The sequence below is a fragment of the Hyperolius riggenbachi genome, chromosome 11, assembly GCF_040937935.1.
Source record: "Hyperolius riggenbachi isolate aHypRig1 chromosome 11, aHypRig1.pri, whole genome shotgun sequence".
Classification (NCBI taxonomy): domain Eukaryota; kingdom Metazoa; phylum Chordata; class Amphibia; order Anura; family Hyperoliidae; genus Hyperolius; species Hyperolius riggenbachi.
This window is the reverse complement of record NC_090656.1, coordinates 189,549,784-189,566,322: the sequence shown is the minus strand read 5'-3', so window position 1 is coordinate 189,566,322 and position 16,539 is coordinate 189,549,784. Positions and strand designations below refer to the sequence as shown.

At 45.8% G+C, this 16,539-nt stretch overlaps 1 protein-coding gene across 1 annotated transcript in view; it reads right to left on the bottom strand.

Annotated features, from left to right (window-relative positions):
* Positions 1–15,746, bottom strand: part of LOC137538987 (serine/threonine-protein kinase D3-like) — a 195,860-nt gene extending 180,114 nt beyond the window's left edge. The window contains exon 1 of the mRNA XM_068261442.1: positions 14,864–15,746. The gene's annotated coding sequence lies outside the window, so the exon portion shown is untranslated. The remainder of the gene's footprint in view (positions 1–14,863) is intronic.
* Positions 15,747–16,539: the final 793 nt, after the last annotated feature.

The following is a 16,539-nucleotide window of genomic DNA, read 5'->3' as shown; positions in this document are numbered from 1 at the left end:
TCAGCCACTGGTGAGGGATTCTAGTATTGTATCACCTGCTCCTCAGGTGAAACCCTGACTGCAGCACAATCTTAATAACCTGCCCCTCAGGTGATCATTACTTGCAGCATCTTTGCAAACACCTGCTCCTCAGGTGTCCACTGGCTGCAGTACAGTCTTAGCACCTGCTCCTCAGGTGTAAGCCCTGACTGCAGTACAGTCTTAATCACTTGCTCCTCAGGTGATTCCCGGCTGCAGTACAGTCTGAGTCTCTCGCCCCTCGGGTGATCTCAGCTGTACTGAATCACATATCCAGCTTGCTGGGTGAATACTCTTGTGTTCTATTGAGATACCTATCACCACCAGCTCCTCTGGGGTATCTCTATCATTACTGTTGCACCAAACATCTGATCTTACATTGGTTATCCTGGTTCTGGCTATACTAGTATTATTGGTGATTCTGCAGATCACACATAATCAGGTATAGCATCTGTATTATTGGTGATACTGCAGATCACCAATAATCAGAGAAATCTGTTCTCGCTGACACCAATCGTTACAGTCACACTGTAGTCATTTCTTGTCTGAGTAAGGACTGAGTCATCCAATTACATACCTGATATTTAATTATTTCAGGCAGAGAAAGAAAAAAAGGAACACAGCATAGTTCTTAGTGTGCTAGGCACTGTACATACCCACATCTATCTCATCATGTCACATGTCACCTCGGGTATCCTTTAAGACTCCATTTAGCATGTTTTGTTTATTACTTGAGGGCGATCAGTTCACATTGTTGGAAATAATAATAATAATCAATGCAAGAATGCTTAAATTTCCCCAGTTTACATGTCCCACCAGAAATTATGGATTTTGAGCATTAGTTCTGCTGCAAACACAATGCACATCAATCATTCCCAAATCGAACACCGCTACCGCTGCACTTCCAACCCATTGAATGATATCTTCCATCCAGTGCGAACAACCAATTTCCAACCAAAATCAATCAAGCATCATGTGCGGCATTGATTTCTACCGGTGACTCAATCTGCAAGATATCAATGGTAATTATCAATGTGTTAGGCTACCTTAAAAAGAACCCGAGGCGGGGTTCTCACAATGCAATCCACATACAGAGGCCGGTTCTGCCTATACAGCCCAGCCTCTGTTGCTATTTCAATGCCCCCTAACTTCCCCCTGTGCTCTGTAATCAGCCATAAATTACAGCAGCATTACAGTAGAGGCTGGGCTGTATAGGCAGACCCAGCCTCTGTATGTGGATTGCATTGTGAGAACCCCGCCTCGGGTTCTCTTTAAGTCCACAGCTGCCAGTAAATCCCTTGGTCACACTGTCACACAGAACGACATGCAATGCGATTGTATTGTCTGATGCAACGCGCTAGTAAAACTCTGTAAAATGGTGGCTCAGTATAATTAACAAGCTGGCACATCATTGCACTTCAGAGGTTCTAGAGGTGTGGCTAGCTTTCAGGGACAACAAAGCATGATTTGCATATTCAGCAGTGATGCATCATATGTGGGAGACATCATATGCTCACTTCAATCTGAATAATCATAAATACCTTCTGTTTTAAATCCGAGGTGAAAATAAACTGATGAGAAAAACAATGGTATCCATCCTCTTTCTCCTAAAAATGACTTTTTTTTTTTTAGATATCCCACAGTTTTATTTTATATTTAAATCTAGTTTTTAAGTTTTTACTCTTTCATTATCTCTGCTCAATAACACCTTGGGCTATAAGCAATTCACTTTTTCTCCCGAGTTTTCTCCTAGGTGATATTTTTAAACTCATCAATAAAATGCCTTTTAAGCCACCACCAAGCAAGAAAATACTCCAAATAATTTTGATAGTTCTTTTTCAGCTACATTTTGATACTTTTTCAATTACAAATTGCAGAAAATCTATTAAAGACGTTGAAAAATTATCTCCTAGGAGAAAACGCAGGAGAAAAAGTGAATTGCATATGGCCCCTTCATTGAAGTATGCTAGAGCTCAAATCTATGAATTATTGACCCTTTTTATCTCTTTCCTGCTCTCAGAAGCCATTGACTGACTGAAAAGTATTTTATGGCTATAATAACTTGTCAGTGAAGGTTATGCTATAGTCTGAACCGGGCCCGACCCGCACAGAAACTGTCACTTGCATACCTGAAAAAAAAAAAGGAACACATCCTCCTTATTTGTGTGCTTGGTACTGTACATGTCTATCTCATCATGTTACATGTTACCTCGGTTGTCCTTTAAGAAGGCACATTTCTGTTTTGCATATCATTTTAGTAGAAGGGCTTTTTGGTCCTTTTTAGTTTTTAGCCCCTTACACACTCCTAGGAATCCTGGTTCACCTCGAGCTTGCTGGGCAATCTGTAAAGCAACGACTAGTGTGAAAGAAGCCTTATAGAAAGCTTTGTGCATAACCATTTCATGTAGATGTTACGGCCAGAACCCGAAGTGTGGCCACTTCGCGTTCTGGCCGGCCAATGTGCGAAGCGGCCAATGTTAGAAATGTAACGATTACACTAAGCGTGTACTACTACTACTACTACTACTACTGCACTACGTATTTTACGGCCGTCTCGCTGCGGCCAAATGTATTACAACTTGTTTAACTTAATTAAATATAGCCGACGGCAATGTAATAGATGAAGCCGCCGGCTTTCGCACTGCCTCCTCCTCCTCCCCCTCCCAAACCCCCCCCACCCCCACGCCTCTTTCCTCACCCTGCCTTCTATACAATACGGAGCAGCCGGGGACACGCGTGTCCCCGAGAGTCGTTCAGGGGCAGGGGAATCCTGCCGTTCCTGCAGAGCGGGTGCTGGCAGAAGCAATGTCTGCAGCCTCCCCGCTCTGCTTCCCCTGCCGCGACGAACGACTCTCGGGGACACGCGTGTCCCCAGGTGCTCCGTATTGTGTAGAAGGCAGGGAGAGGAGAGAGGCGGGGGGGGGGGGGGGGGGAGGAGGAGGCAATGCAAAAGCCGGCGGCTTCATCTATTACATTGCCGCCGGCTATATTTAATTAAATTAACCAAGTTGTAATACATTTGGCTGCAGCGAGACGGCCGTAAAATACATTGAACTTATTGTAATCGTTACATTTCTAACATTGCCCGCTGCGCTACGGCCACTTCACACATTGGCTGGCCAGAACGCGAAGTGGCCGGCCAGAACGCGAAGTGGCCACACTTCGGGTTCTGGCTGTAACATAGACATGCCACACACCTAGTGGTTTAGAGGTAAGCAGAAACCATCAGTAAGGGCCCTTTTCCACTAGCAATCGCAATCACAAATCACAAACGCCAGTGATTGCGATTGCGATTTTTCATTAACTCTGTTATGCGATTGCGATTTGCGATTTTCATTTGCATTGCATTATCATTGTAAAAATCGATCCAGCAAGCGATTGCGATTTGCGATTAGCGATTTCCAAATCGAATCACTGTAGTGGAAAATACTTCTCGTGATTTCTATGATAAAGTAACAACCCTAGCGATTTATAAATCACTAGCGATTTGCGATTTTGTGATTCAGCAATCACAATCGCTCTAGTGGAAAAGGGCCCTAAGGGAAAAATTCCATATTGTGAAGTTGGGCTCCAGTCAGTAATCCCTGTCACTGAAGCGTCACCTCCTGACAGGAATATGTTTTGTAAACAGTGGCTCTGCATTCCTTCCACCTCCTCATGATATCTCCTTATATCCCTCTCAGGCCTGTCCCTGAACTGCAGCTCTGAAGCAGATTAGTTAATAATAAACATACCTGCGAATTGTCAAGAACCACTGACCTGTGTCCAAGGGTTGGAGAAGGAGAGAACAACATCTAACTAACTCTGGAAATTGTTTAATGGGACTGTAAGCAAAAATTCAGATTTCAGGTTTGTTTACAATCACCTTCATTGTAAAATACTCTGACATATCTCACAAGTACACAGGTCATTATATAATTCTATTCATAAGTGCCTAAAACCATTGTCAAACATTAGTTCAGTTTACAGCCACAGGTGTCCACACACACTCTGCTAAATGCCTCCTTGTCGCGCTGTTTACCCGACGAAGTAGGCTGGGCTTGCAAAACGTGTTGTACAGTGGGGCACATTTATCAAGAGTGTTTGAGATAAAATATTAGTAGGTTTTCAGCAATCCATGCAGAATTGTCTCAGACAGCCTAAGAAATCAATAAATAGTGCAGATTCCTTCTAAAACTGTTGTAAAAAAAAGTCTCTCAGACAGTGCAGAGTGTGAGGGGAATTGCTGTTGCTGGCGTCTAGTGAAAAATGGCGCCGGCAAAAAAATGGCGCCCCCTTCTGCCCGATATATGTTTAAAATGATATTTATCGTTTTAAAGGTTAAAATAGTGCAGAACGAAATTTATCGTTTTAAAACTGTTTTTTTTTTTTTTTTTTTTTGACCTGCCTGAACGATATTTATCGTTTTAACCCCTGCTTTGCTGCCGTTTTGAAAATATCTGCCCGCCGGATTTAATGTTTAATAGCAAAGCCCCCTTAAAAGCTAAAAACACCAAATTTGCAGGGAATGTTAAGAAGAAAATTGTGAACAAGAGGAAAAAATTTTTTTTCAAAAAGACCTTATAGTTTTTGAGAAAATCGATTTTGAATATTCTTCTTCTGACCGTGGGAAAATTAAACGCCCGCCGACTTTAGCGGTTAATAGCAAAGCCCCTTTAAATGCCAGAAACACCAAATGTGTAGGGAATGTTAAGAAAAATAGTGGGAACACGAAGAAAAAAAAATTGTTCAAAAAGACCTTATAGTTTTTGAGAAAATCGATCTTAAATCTTCAAAGGAAATGTAACTATTTAAATCGCGTACTGACATTCCGGTGGAAACTTTTTCCGCCGACTTTAGCAGTTAATAGCAAAGTCCCCTTAAATCCTAGCAACACCAAATTTGCAGGATATGTTAAAAAGATACTGGGAAACAATATTTAAAAAAAAAATTGAAAATTTTTATTTATTTATTCTTTAGATTAAAATTTTTGGGTTATGTTCAGAGTGTGGGAAAAGTTTTGAAAAAAATGACGTGGGGTCCCCCCTCCCGAGCCTCTGTAACCCCTTGTCTCCCATGCAGGCTGGGATAGCCAGAATGCGGAGCCCCGGCCGACTGGGGCTTCGTACCCTGAGCTATACCAGCCCACATGGTCCATGGTATGGGGGGGCTCTGGGTGGGAGGGGTGGCCAAGCCTCCCCCTCCCCCCCGGAGCCCTTGTCCAATCCATGGACAAGGGGCTCTTCCCCACCTCCGGTGCCCCAGGAGGAGGTGGGGGCGACGACTCCCTGGGGGGGGGGGGGTTCATGGTGGCATCTGGGAGTCCCCTTTAAGAAGGGGACCCACAGATGCCCACCCCCCTCCCAGGAGAAATGAGTATAGGGGTGCAGGAGTACCCCTTACCCATTTCCACAAAGGGTTAAATGAAATAAAAACACAACCACGAGAAAAGTATTTTAATAATCTTAATTAACCACAAATACTTACCTGTACCTTTAAAAAAAATGTTCCCACGCCAATATATCCTCGGAAATGATCCAACGAATAACAATATCCTCTTATCTTGCGATCTTCAATTAACTTGATTGAAGATCTCCCACGCCAATTAAAATACTATAGCTTACAATGCGTCCTGCGTAGGGACGCATAGCACGGCTCCCGCTGTCCTCCCCGCCTCCTCACCTGTCACCCTCACCTAGCCTGGCACCTGGTGCACCCATGGGTGCACCGGGTGCCACCCTAGGTGAGGGTGACAGGTGCAGGCAGGTGGGGAGAGATCGCGGGAGCCAGCGCTATACGTCCTGCACAGGACGCATCCTAAGGTATAGTAACCGGCTCATAAATGAGCCGGTTCTTTTTGTATCGAATCAAATGAATCGATTCATTTGATTCAATACAAAAAGAACCGGCTCATTTTCAGGTTCTTTTTGTATTGAATCAAATGAATCGATTTAAAGGGGACTTCCAGATGCCACCATGAACCCCCCCCCCCCCCAGGGAGTCGTCGTCCCACCTCCTCCTGGGGCACCGGAGGTGGGGAAGAGCCCCTTGTCCATGGATTGGACAAGGGCTCCGGGGGGGAGGGGGAGGCTTGGCCGCCCCTCCCCCCCAGAGCCCCCCCATACCATGGACCATGCGGGCTGGTATAGCTCAGGGTGCGAAGCCCCAGTCGGCCGGGGCTCCGCATTCTGGCTATCCCAGCCTGCATGGGAGACAAGGGGTTACAGAGGCTCGGGAGGGGGGGACCCCACGTTGTTTTTTTTTTAAATTTATTTCCCACACTCAGAAGATTAAATAAAAAAATTGATAGCAAATTAAAAAAAAAAAAAATGACGTGGGGTCCCCCCTCCCGAGCCTCTGTAACCCCTTGTCTCCCATGCAGGCTGGGATAGCCAGAATGCGGAGCCCCGGCCGACTGGGGCTTCGCACCCTGAGCTATACCAGCCCGCATGGTCCATGGTATGGGGGGGCTCCAGGGGGGAGGGGCGGCCAAGCCTCCCCCTCCCCCCCCCCGGAGCCCCTTGTCCAATTCATGGACAAGGGGCTCTTCCCCGCCTCCCTTGCCCCAGGTGGAGGCGGGGGCGACGACTCCCTGGGGGGGTTCATGGTGGCATCTGGGAGTCCCCTTTAAGAAGGGGACCCACAGATGCCCACCCCCCTCCCAGGAGAAATGAGTATAGGGGTGCAGGAGTACCCCTTACCCATTTCCACAAAGGGTTAAATGAAATAAAAACGCAACAATGAAAAAAGTCCTTTAATGTTCTAAATTAACCACAAATACTTACCTGTACCTTTAAGAAAAAATCCCACGCCAATCAGGTCCCACGACAGTATCCTCTATCTTGCGATCTTCTGATACATGTTGATTGAAGATCTCCGCCGCCCCGACGCCACACACGCCGCCTCCGCCGCACTGCTCTCAGCTATACTAAGTATAGCTGAGAGTTGCGTCTATGCATCTATATAGACGCATTAGCGCTAGCTGCCGCTGCCCTCCCTGCCTCCCCCCACCTGTCACCCTCACCCATGCTGGCACCCAATGCACCCATGGGTGCTAGCATGGGTGAGGGTGACAGGTGGGGGGAGGCAGGGAGGGCAGCGGCAGCTAGCGCTAATGCGTCTATATAGATGCATAGACGCAACTCTCAGCTATACTAAGTATAGCTGAGAACAAAAAGCATCTTTAAATTTTGGCTCCAAGGCTCCCCATTGGTTCCTTATCGACCAATGGGGATCCTCCTGATCCCCATTGGTCTGTTAAGGAACCAATGGGGACCATTGTAGCTAAAATTTAAAGATGCTTTTTGCTCTTAGCTATACTAAGTATAGCTAAGAGCAGTGAGTGCGGCGGAGGCGGCGTGTGTGGCGTCGGGGCGGCGGAGATCTTCAATCAACATGTAACTGAAGGTCGCAAGATGGAGGATACTGTCGTGGGACCTAATTGACGTGGGATTTTTTTCTTAAAGGTACAGGTAAGTATTTCTGGTTAATTTAGAACATTAAAGGACTTTTCTCGTTGTTGTGTTTTTATTTCATTTAACCCTTTATGGAAATGGGTAAGGGGTACTCCTGCACCCCTATACTCATTTCTCCTGGGAGGGGGGCAGGCATCTGGGTTCCCCTTCTTAAAGGGGACTCCCAGATGCCACCATGAACCCCCCCCAGGGAGTCGTCGCCCCCACCTCCTCCTGGGGCACCGGAGGTGGGGAAGAGCCCCTTGTCCATGGATTGGACAAGGGCTCTGGGGGGGAGGGGAAGGCTTGGCCGCCCCTCCCCCCCGAAGCCCCCCCATACCATGGACCATGCGGGCTGGTATAGCTCAGGGTGCGAAGCCCCAGTCGGCCGAGGCTCCGCATTCTGGCTATCCCAGCCTGCATGGGAGACAAGGAGTTACAGAGGCTCGGGAGGGGGGACCCCACGTCATTTTTTTCAAAACTTTTCCCACACTCTGAACATAACCCAAAAATTTTAATTTAAAAAAAAAATAAATAAAAATGTTCAATGTTTTTTTTTAAATATTGTTTCCCAGTATCTTTTTAACATATCCTGCAAATTTGGTGTTGCTAGGATTTAAGGGGACTTTGCTATTAACTGCTAAAGTCGGCGGAAAAAGTTTCCACGGGAATGTCAGTACGCGATTTAAATAGTTACATTTCCTTTGAAGATTTAAGATCGATTTTCTCAAAAACTATAAGGTCTTTTTGAACAATTTTTTTTTCTTCGTGTTCCCACTATTTTTCTTAACATTCCCTACACATTTGGTGTTTCTGGCATTTAAAGGGGCTTTGCTATTAACCGCTAAAGTCGGCGGGCGTTTAATTTTCCCACGGTCAGAAGAAGAATATTCAAAATCGATTTTCTCAAAAACTATAAGGTCTTTTTGAAAAAAAATTTTTCCTCTTGTTCACAATTTTCTTCTTAACATTCCCTGCAAATTTGGTGTTTTTAGCTTTTAAGGGGGCTTTGCTATTAAACATTAAAGCCGGCGGGCAGATATTTTCAAAACGGCAGCAAAGCAAGGGTTAAAACGAAAATTATCATTTGGGAGCAATACAAATATAAACGATAAATATCGTTTTTAAAGCCGGCGCCGTTTTTTAGCTGTCAAAAACGAAAAATAACTAGCGATAGTGGTTCTCTATGGGGCGCCGTTTTTTAACTACGATAACTGGCGCCATTTTTAACGGACCCCTGTTGCTGAGGTAACCAACACACCTGCTGTATTGATAGCAGCAGGCTCTGAGGAGGAATTCAGCAGGGGGGGAGGAGCACATCACAAATCATATCTAGCCTGCACTCTGCAATCATGTCTAGCCTACGGTTCTACACCTGTACAACTTCTTAAGGAGATACTGCACTCCACTGGAAATAACACACTCACAAAGTCAGGGAATCGCAATTACAAGAGGTTCACTCCACCTCAATCAATAATACTTAGATTCAATCACTGCGCATACTTCAATCCCGAAAGAGCGTCTTGCTTTATTGCATATCACACCATACTGCCTTGCCAGCCGAAGAGATTGAAGCAGATGATGACCACAAATCCATTTATTGGAATACAAAGCATCCAACAGGCTTACAGTTCAAGAACACAAGTGTAGGCTCCACCGCCGGATGATACAGAGCCACTCGCTCTTACTGCTCGTCCTGCTTCTGGGTTATGTCAATGCGCTCCTCCGACTCTGCCCCATTGACGTAACCCGGAAGCAGGACGAGCAGTACGAGCGAGTGGCTCTGTATCATCCGCGGTGGAGCCTACACTTGTGTTCTTGAACTGTAAGCCTGTTGGATGCTTTTTATTCCAATAAATGGATTTGTGGTCATCATCTGCTTCAATCTCTACGGCTGGCAAGGCAGTATGGTGTGATATGCAATAGAGATTGAAGCAGATGATGACCACAAATCCATTTATTGGAATAAAAAGCATCCAACAGGCTTACAGTTCAAGAACACAAGTGTAGGCTCCACCGTGGATGATACAGAGCCACTCGCTCTTACTGCTCGTCCTGCTTCCGGGTTACGTCAATGGGGCAGAGTCGGAGGAGCGCATTGACATAACCCAGAAGCAGGACGAGCAGTAAGAGCGAGTGGCTCTGTATCATCCGGCGTGGAGCCTACACTTGTGTTCTTGAACTGTAAGCCTGTTGGATGCTTTTTATTCCAATAAATGGATTTGTGGTCATCATCTGCTTCAATCTCTTCGGCTGGCAAGGCAGTATGGTGTGATATGCAATAAAGCAAGACGCTCTTTCGGGATTGAAGTATGCGCAGTGATTGAATCTAAGTACACCTGTACAACTGCTATCAAGCTCTTCTTAATCTGCACCAGTTGAAGGAATGGATTTGCACTATTCTTATCTGTAGTGCAGCTCTAGAAATTCACGCTAAATTGCCACTATTACCTAGGATATAAGAAGGTTCTTATCATACAGAACTGTTCTCCCTGCCGGTTAGAACAGATTAAGAAGAAAGAACTGTCGGTAATGCGTTGATAAATCTCCCCCAGTGTTTTTTATATAGCTTTTTAACCACTTTCAGGCAGTGGTAGTTGAAATCTACGACCTGTTTGTGTCCGCCTAAGCCTGCCAGGGCACAGATTTCAACTTCTGCATGGATCCGCTGCTACCTCATTGGCTCACATTGATCATAGGGTCAGAATCCAATGAAATCGGCTCCTGACCTCATAACGACAGCAGTGACAGGAGAACGGCGCAATCGGCGGATCTGTGCGGCGTGTTGTCGGTAAGCCCGTTTTTTGTACCAGCAGTCTCTGGTACTTAAAGAGACTCAGAGATGAGTCTTTTTGCCTTTTTTTTTTACTTACCCGGGGCTTCCTCCAGCCCCATAAGCATGGATGTGTCCCTCGCCGTCCTCCTGCGATCTCCTGTTCAGCTGTTAACTCCCGGTACACGGCTCAGTCGGACTCGGTCTGACTGAGTGATGTCACCTGGAGCCTTCTGCGCTTGTATAGAAAATTGGAGTGTTGTGGGGGCCGCAAGCGATTTGTGCATATATGAATCAAAAGTGTGGAAACAAAAAAATGGGTAAAAGGCTGCGCATCCCTGACCTAATACTACAGTTGAATGGTTGATCGCTGTGGCGTACACCGACCCTCCTGGACTAAAATGCACGCCCGCATCCAAACAATGCAATACTGGTTTATGGAGAAAGTTTAGCTTCAATCATAGTTTGCATGCAAAATACAATTTACTGGACATTTCTGCTTAGCTGCTACCAGGGTTATGATATATGCTTTTTAACCTAGGTCAGATAGTGTAGGACATCTGCTCCGGAGAATTACCTCAACGTTGGTGCAGATGTCCAGTAAATTGGGATGCGCAGCCTTTTACCCATTTTTTTGTTTCCATAATTTTGTAACTACCAGGTTAGCAGCTCCCATTGTAATGTCCTGTTTGCATGGTAGGTATTTAGGTATGCATATGTCTTGCGTTTGATTGATTGCTGAGTGTGTATTTGAGCTATATAGGCGGTGCACATGAGGTGATAAGTCATTCAGATGCAGCCCATGTGGTGAGCGCTGGCTTTATTACACCCAATATTGACTTGTCCAAAATCACTTAATCTTTATTGCACAATATATCGAACACAATGTGCTTCTCTCATGGGAGCCACACAATACACAGACAATCTTAAAAAGTCGTATCTGCGCAGACCCATTTAAAACCAGGAGTTCCCCGCTTCCCACATGTATATGACATAGGCTTGTGTGCATGGAGACTGGTCACATTGGGCCCTTTTTTTTTGCTCCATGCATGCAAGTCCAAGCCCCTCACTATGCCACACACACAAGCCAAACATACAGCAGCTGCTCCCCTCTAACAGGGTAAAGTCCTAAATATAGCTGCAGCATATATTGTTGGCTGGCTTTATTGCACAAAAGCGCTGTAACTCAGCAGTTCCGCGTGCACAGATCACATTTCACATAGCCGTTCTATAGTCATTGTCAGCATTATACTTGCGTGTGCGTCCCACTTCAGAATCAATTTTATTTCGCCAAGTAAGTTTGCACCTACAAGGAGTTTGTTTTGGCAGTTGCTTAACAAACACAAACAAAAACAATACAAGGACAGACCGTGTGTATATTACAAGTCAAGGACATTATGAGTATAGTGGCAGTAAGCAATGTGAGAATTGTTCATTTACAGTTCTGTGCTGATTACTTTCACGTCCTAGCAGCTCTAGCGGGGTTCTGCATTTAGTATGGCTACCGCTTGAGGAAAAAAGGTGTCCCTGTGTCTGCAGGTTTTGATAGTGATTGACCGGAATCTTACTCCTGAAGGCAAGAGCTGGAAGATGGAGTGTGCTGGGTGAGAGGGGTCAGAGGCAATTTTGGTTGCTCTCTTTCTGCACCTGCAAGTGTAAAGATCCTGCAGGGAAGGTAAGCTACAGCCAAGTATCCTTTCCGCTGTTCGGATGATGCGCCGCAGCCTCACCTTTTCTAATGTTGAGCAAGAGCCGAACCATACAGTCATAGATGATGTTATGGTGGATTCGATGATTGCATTGTAGAACTTCACCATTGAATTTTGAGGTAGGCCAAACTTTTTCAGCTGCCGTAGATGGTACATCCTCTGTTGCGCTTTCTGGACAATAGTGGCAGTGTTGTTGTCCCATTTTAGGTTGTGTGAGATTGTGGACCCAAGAAACTTGAATGACTCTACCTGGGTTACTGTGGATCCATTTATGGTTAAGGGGAGGTGCTGGGGGGGGGGGGGGGGGGAGATCTCCTAAAGTCTATGATCATCTCCATGGTTTTGAGAGCATTTAGTTCCAGGTTGTTGCTGCTGCACCAGGAGGAAAGCTGTCCCACCACATGCCTGTATGCACTCGTCCCCGTTTTGTATGAGACCAACTACTGTTGTGCCATCTGCAAACTTCAGAACCTTAACAGATGGATCTGTGGAGATGCAGTCATTGGTGTACAGTGAGTAGAGCAGTGGGGAAAGCACACAGCCCTGAGAAGCACCAGTACTGACTGTCAGAGAGCTTGATGAGTGCTTCCCAAGTCGAACATGCTGTCTCCTGTCGGTTAAGAAATTGATTATCCATTTGCAGATGGATTCAGGTATGTGTAGCTGGGAGAGCTTGTTGTGCAGCAGTGTTGGAATTATGGTATTAAATGCAGAGCTGAAATCCTGGTGTAGGTTCCTGGGGTGTCTAGATGTTGTAGTACATAATGCATACACATGTTCACGGCATCGTCTGCGGATCTATTAGGCCTGTAGGCAAATTGAAGAGAGCCCAGCAGGGGATCTGTGATAGATTTCAGATAAGCCATTATCAGTTTTTGTAAATGCTTTCATGACCAATGATGTCAGGGCAACAGGCCTGTAATCATTTAAACATGTAGGTTTTGATTTTTTTGGGTCCTCTGTCACCTCCTCACCCACGTCATAGTGTAAACACTGTCCACTGGTGGCTTATGCCATCAGCTCTCCCTCTGAATGCTATTACTTTGGCTGTACGGCAATGAACAAGTGTCCTTGGATTGCTTCCGTCTGGAGCGCACGCACCTTACTCACATAGTCCAGTCCCAGCCATAAAGGGGGGGGGGGGGGGTGGCGTGGTGGTTCGCCTTTAGGTGATCTGGCTCAGATGTGGGATAAGCGCGCATGAATGCACTGCCGTGGTTGGCTCCTCCCACCGATGCGGTTCACGTCACAGGATGTTTCTACAGGGCGCTTGTGCAGAATGTCCGTCGCTGACGTCACTGAGCCGTTTACCGGGTCTCACCGCGGCTCAACCAGACATCGCAGGAGGAGGAAAGCGAGGGACATATCCATGGTTATGGGGCTGGAGGAAGCCCCGGATAAGTAAAAAAAAGGACGGACTCATCTCTGAATCCCTTTAAGGGGCCAGAGACTGTTGGTACTAAAATGGTTAAAGGGAAGGTGCAAGAAGATAAAAAACAAAAAATATACTTACCCAGGGCTTCCTCCAGCCCATGGCAGCTGTCCTGTGCTCTCGCCGCAGCTCCGCATCCAACCAGTGGCCCAGGGGTCCCCTCTGGTGCAGATGCCGACCTCGCCAGGTCGGCATCTACTGCGCATGTGCATGCGCCGCTCGGGGGTCTCGCTGACGTAATCTGTAGAAGATTAAAAATAAAAGATTTTTTTTTTAATCTTCTCGCACCTTCCCTTTAAGGAGTTGGTGTTTCTAGACTGAAGCCCCCCAGCCTAATCAGCCTTTGTTTTCTCTTGTGATTGTCTCCCATATTTTTCCTACCGTCTGATGTATAGATGTATATAAGTTGTGATTTTAAGATACTGCTCAGTATTCAGTACAGAAGGCTAAAGAAGAAATCAATCTGTTGAGTCAGGCCCGCTTCTCACTAGCATACAGTGGAATGGATCCGAAAAGATCCTATGCAAAGCAATAGGATCTGTTCACATCAGTCCATTTGTAACAGATCTGTTTGGTCCATTCTGACAGGCGGAATGCAAGGATGTGCGGTCCACAAATTTTCCAGATTGGCCAGATGAAGTGGATGCCGACGGAATCAAAAGTAGCCTATGAGAATGGACCTTCTCAATAGGCTGGTCACTGTGTACCTTTTGCACATTTTTACCCTCCTGCCGTCTTCACACTGATGTTTCTCTGCTGCTGCTGCCACCACTACTCAGTTCTCTGCACATTAGAAGCACCAATCTACAGATCGGAGCCCCATCAGAAGCATCAGGCCTTCACTGGATTGCAACAGACCAATGAGAATCTTCCCTGGTTTGAGGGAATCCAATGAGGAATCTCAATGCTTCTGCTGGGGTTCCATCCATATACCGACGCTTCTAACTTTCAGTGGACCGAGCGGCGTTGCCAGCAGTGGTGGAGGACTGTGAATGTGTTTACAACCGCTATACTGAAGCGTACATGGAGTTCGCCGTCTGGTCACTTTGGTGCAGGGTGAGCCGAATGATGGCTTATCCCGATACTGCTGAAATTTCGGGTGGCATCAGTGACTATTCCCCCTCTGAGTCGTAGTAACATGGAGGGAGAAGTAATTCGGGGTCCGGCGATTGCCGGCACTCGAATTACACTGCGGCACCCAGGTCAGGTGCAGCCCAGAGAAGAGTGCATGCCGAAATGACCTGCCTCGTATACTAAACGGAAAGCGGTGCAGAGCAGAATGGGAACAACGGATGAAAAACTGATGCCAACGTAACAAACTGATCGGCTTGTAACAGAAACGGAACAGTTTTTCATCCAATGTAGTGGGAATTGAGCTGTAGCCATTCTTCTTTTGTTCAACATCATAATCATCATAGTCATTTTATAAGGAACACAAATCACTGTACACAGAAATGATACCTTCTCATCTAAAGAGAGTGCATGGCTGAGCACTTACCTGGGGAGAGTGGCTGGATAGTGTACTGGCTGGCTTTGACATACGGTAGGAGATCAGGGCTTGAAAGCTGGTTAGAGCCAGTACCTGTTCAGTAAGTAGCCCTTGGGTAATACTCCCTAATGCTCCAGGGTGGCCAACTATCTTCATTTAATCCACTTCTGATTTTTGCTGCCTGTTTCTTTCATGCATGGGAGTTGCCATCTTGCTTGTGATATCAGCACTTTAATCAAAACAAGTAGAATACACAGGAGATTTGTCTCCATTGCTTGGCATCATGTCAGCAGAAAGTCAGGGAAAATCTGTGACTGTGATCACTGCTTTCCAGTTCACTTAAACCCTTTCTTATTTTTCTAGTGTAAACAGGAGGTTGTCATAAAAACAGACTTTGCAGATCTGATTAACTCTTCACAAGAACTGTACTGATGAGGTAATGGTCATTTCTGTTTTCAGTGTGTTGTCTTGTTTGAAAACTTTTTTTTATTGGCGCATAATTTATCTCACAGTTTGATTCAAGCTCTGACTTTATGTGGATTTTCACATACACACCTATTAGTAAGGAGCCAAGAAATTGCACTTAAAGCCCATATCTATAGACAGATCTGGTAGCTAAGCAAATTAAGTAAGTAAATTAAGTAATACTACATTTTCTGTCATACAAGGTATCTGCAACTAAAACTTTTTTTTTCTTTATTTAGGCATAAAACTTGAAGCAGCCTAGCTGAAGATAAAAACAGCAGTCTCTCTGATCAATCCCTATCGGACGTGAATTCCATTGAATATCGAATGATTATTTCTCCACACAGCATGCTCAGTCTCAATAAATTTCAGCAGAATTCTATTGAGCGATTATTGTACTGCAACCATTATATTGTGCGAACCAGTGCAATGGTTTGACCCATAAAACTCCCATTGTGATCCTGTCTCCTCCCTCCCCCCCACCCCGGATGGACATTTACAACTTGTCTCATCAGACTATTGATTGATAAACTGCTTATAGCCAATCAAAGGGGAATCAATCAGATAAAGTGGGGCATTAGATGATTGGTAGATTTGTCAGATTGACTGAATCGTTCGAAGATTAAGGCTGCTTTCACATTTAGACGTTACAGGCGCACGTTAGTGCAGCCTGTAACGCAGCCCCACCGCACAGTAATGAAAAATCAATGGGCTGTTCACAGTGCCCACGTTGCGTTACATTGTAACGCAGTACGGCAGTTGAATGTGCTGCATGCTACGGCGTTATGCGCGGCTAAGCTGCGTTAGACTGTGCGCACATGCTCAGTAGTGTTGGGGAGGAGTGGAGAGCAGCCAGGCACATGGCTAATTAATATTCACTGCACGGTGTGACATGCAGTGTTTACTTCCTGGAGCGGCTGCTCTGCGGCGATTGGCCGGGCGGGACCACGTGATGCTGCATGCGTCCAAGAGTACGCATCACGGACGCCAGAGTGAGCTGCACAATGCGGCTCACTCTGACGTCCACACCAGAGAGCACCAGGCGTTGCGTTAGGGGCACGTTATGTGCCCTATAACGTCCCCTAAACGCAACATCCTGGTGTGTAAGTAGCCTAAACAAAAAGATCGGCATGTCTCTGGCCAGCTTTAGAGGATTTTATGACCCAGAAAGGAGCCAGCATTCCCCCAAACTATAATGCATGATATACCACACTATTCTA